Consider the following 4,209-nt stretch of genomic DNA (forward strand, 5'->3'; position numbering starts at 1 on the left):
AAGTTGCTAGATTTTACCACACTCTCAATAGTATTAAATGTAAATGGCCTAAACATTATAATCAAAGAGGAGATTTTTAAAATGAATATAACAGCAAGATCCAATCATAAGTTATCCTCAGAAAAGTCACTTTAAATATAAGCTTATAGAGAGGTTAAAAGCAAAAGGAAGGAGGGAAAAGTATGTCACAAATAATCTAAAAGAAAGCTTGAGTAGCTGTATTAATATTATAGGAATATTATCAAGGATAATGGTTTCATACAGAATGATGAATTGGTCAGTCCTTCAAAAGCCCTAAACATTTTTGCAACTAATAGCACTGATACAGAATTTATGATGCAAAACCTCATAGAATTGAAGCAGAAAAAAAAAACAAAACACAAATTTGGTTGAGGTCTTCAATACTTCTTTCTAGTAATTGATAGTATAAGTAGTTAGAAAATCAGCATGAACACAGAAGATCTAGAGAACATTATTTGGTCTTCAAATTATTAAGTCAGCCTATTTGATGTATTAACAATTATAGGACAAGCCACTAAAGAAGGGTAGAATAGATATTCTCTTCAATTGATCATTTCTGGGACATACAGCAAGAAACGATGTAAAGTGTGTTCTCTGACCAAAATGAAATTAAACTAGAGATAAACAGAAACATGTTGATATAGACATTTCTCCAAGATGTATGCAAGTAACCATTTAGTACATTAAAAGATGTTCAGCATCATTTATTATTTGGGAAATACAGATTAAAACCACACCCTCATCAAGACGACCACTATCAAAAATAAAACAAAACCAAAAAAAAGCAATGAATATAAAAAACAAATGTTTATTACAGTGTAAAGAAATTGGGACACTTCTGCACTCTTTACACTATGTGTAAAATGATGTAGCTATTATAAAAACAGCACATTAATTCCTCAAAAAAATAAAAAATGAATTTACTGTATTACATATAATCCAAAAATACCACTTCTTGCTATATACTTAAAATAATTGGAAGCAGGGTGTTAAAGAGATATTTGTGTACTCAGGTTTATAACAGTTATTCACAATAGTCAAAAGGTGAAAGCAACCCATGTGTCTATTGATAGATGAATAAAAAATAAAATGTAGTGTATGCACGAGGTGGAATAATGTTCAAACTTAAAAGGAAAGAAATTCTGGCACATGCTACAACATGGGTGAAACTTGATAAAATTAGACTAAGAGCAATGATCCAGCCCCGGAAAAGACAAATATGAGATGATTCTACTTATATGAAGTCCCTAGAGTAGTCAAGTGTATAGACACAGCAGAATGGTAGTTCCCAAGATCTGGGCAAAGGAAGAATCAGAGTCATCAAATGAATGCAGATTTATAGTTTGGAAGTAATTCTGGACATGGACAGTGGTGATACAAAACACCATGAATGGACCTAACACTACTGAACTGTATGCTTAACATGGTTAAATGGTAAACTTTGTTATGTGTATTTTCCCAAATTTAATTTTTATTTAAAAAATGGCTGTTGATATCACATCTTTTGAAATAAGGTGTCTTTTCAGTTTTACTTAATGGTATTCTAATGTCATTATGATCAATAACTGACATTTGTATTTACCTGCTTTAAAAGAAATCAGCATCAGAATGGGGAAAATATTTGGAGAGATTGGTGGATGCCTAAAAATTGCAGTTATGTTAGGCAGCTTCAGAAATGGCTCCCAAGTATAACCTCCACACCATCCTGATATTCATGTTCTATAATATCCTCTCCCCTTCAGTGTGGGCTGGACTTGAAGGTTCTTAATAAATAAATTGTGGCAAAAGTGATGGAAAGTCATTTCTAAGAATAGGTAAAAAGTATTGTGACTTTCTTCTTGTTCAGATTCATCATATTCTCTCTCTCAACTCTCTCTCTCCCCATCCCTGCCCTCCGACCCCACTCCTCACACCCTCACTCTAATGAAATCAGCTGCAATGTTTTTAATTATCTGATGAATAAAGCCCTAGGGAAAAAACGGAGGGTGTGTCAGACCAGGAGCCAACCAAGAGTTAAGACCTTCAGCTGAAAGCCTGGGAAGAAACAGATCCTGTCAATGATCACATGAGTAATGTGGAAAGTGAATCCTTTCTCAGTAGACCCTTGATATGATGCCCTGGTCAACTCCTTGGTCAAATTCTTATTGGAGACCTGAGAGCCAGAGGATGTAGTCATGCCAAACCCAGATTCCTAACCCACCTGAAGTGTCAGGTAGTTTTATAAACCATGAAATTTCAGGGGGGTTTGTCACATCAAAATAGAAGATAAGTAGATGACAAATGCTACTGAGTGAGATAGAAATAAAAGTGATTAAGGATTATGAGAAAGTTCCAAGAAGGCCATCTATAATCTCAAGTGCAAAGAGACAGACAGAAATGATTCTCTAAATGTACAACTCAGTGTGTTCTTGAAGTTAGAAATTATTGACATTCAGAATTGCATTTTCTGAGGAAAGCAACTAGGATTTATTTTAAACACGTTTTTGTGATAGTTTCTAGTGTCAACATGAACAGCCTGCACTTTTCCTTCCTCAGAGAAAACTAGCTCTCAATTTAGCTTATAAAAAATAGAGATTATGTTTTACATCTACACATAGCATGTGTTTTTAGGTTTTTGAAGCTTGAGACAGGAAAGAATGGAAAGGATTGAAGGAATTTTCTCCAGTTTCAGAATGGACACCAGGTTTGTGGAGCAATATTTGCACTGCATGAATTATAGTCCTGGAATCCTATAGTCAGAAAACTCTGTCCTTGCTAAATTGCCAGAAATCTATGTTGCTCAACCACATAAAATGATTAGCCAGTTCCATTGATTTTCAATGCCACTAAATACTCTGTAAATTTGTAGCTGAGTTATTTATCTTCTCTGGGTTTTCCAATCTGGGTTTGACTAGCCAACTTTATTGATGAGTAGGCCAAGCTTCCTTTACTTCAAAATGAGAGCGATGGTGGATATAAACATTTGCAAATGGCAAAACAATTTATTTCACTAGGTTCAGTGGCCAATCAATAGTTTATATTCCTTAATCTAACTACTTAGTGATTAGAGAACATCTCCATATGAATATACTTTCTAATCTCTGCTTCCCTGGTATGGGGATTCGGGAAGTTATTTCACTGGCTTCATAGTATAAGCAGCATATGTAATGATTCAGATGGCCTGGATCCAATTCTGTCAACATTCCTCCTATACACATAGCACATTTCAAAAATAAATAAGTGAATCAGTATGTGAATAAACAATATTGTGTATCTCTGTTGTTCAAAACTGGCACATGTGAGTATTAACATTTAAATTGAAATCAAGTGAAATTAAATATTTAATTACTCAGTCACTCAGAATAAACTTTAAGTGCTCAGTAGACATATAAATCTAGTGGATACCAAATTGGAAAGCCCACACATAGAACATTTTCATAATCATAGAGTTCTATTGCACAAAGCTTCTTTTCTTTTAGACATTATCTTCTTTGATTTTCCCACCTTGAAAAGGAAGGTGAAATTCCTTGCCTACCTCATAATATAGATATGATGATCAAATGTAATAGCATATAAAAAAAGCTCTTTACACATATAAGGACATATTAATATAATCATTATTTTCATTGTTATTTCATTTGATTTGTTCTAAAAATCAAAATATAAAAATCCTGGATGAATTTATAGGACTATTCTCAGAGGTAAATATGGTAGCTTATATAAAAGTATATGCAAACTATCATGCTTTATACATATACTCATAAATAACTAATTTTTAATATTTTTGAAATCATATGATCCATGCAACTTTTACTTCATTTTCTAAGCAAACATCCTTTTTCTATAGGGTGAAGCTTGTTTGTTTGTTTCTAATTGTATTGATCAGCATAAAATAACATAGTTGTTTATCAGAAATGAAAGTGTTATAGGTCCTTTCTAATATTGTAACCACTTGACAATACAGTGGTCATTTCAAATTACAAATAGGAATTATAAATCTGAAATTAAAGAAACATATAACTTCACAAGGAGTAAGAAATATGCAATGTAGAAAATTGAATACTTGCAATTTCTATTTACTTGAGACTTGGTGTAAGTCAATGGAACGATCACAAAATCATGCCACCCTGTAAATTATTGAAACATTTCCTTTTTCATTTTGTTTAGAGACATGGAAATCCTTCCCTATGTTATCTAGCTTCTAGCAAT

Source organism: Nycticebus coucang, chromosome 4 (assembly GCF_027406575.1).
Source record: "Nycticebus coucang isolate mNycCou1 chromosome 4, mNycCou1.pri, whole genome shotgun sequence".
Taxonomy (NCBI): domain Eukaryota; kingdom Metazoa; phylum Chordata; class Mammalia; order Primates; family Lorisidae; genus Nycticebus; species Nycticebus coucang.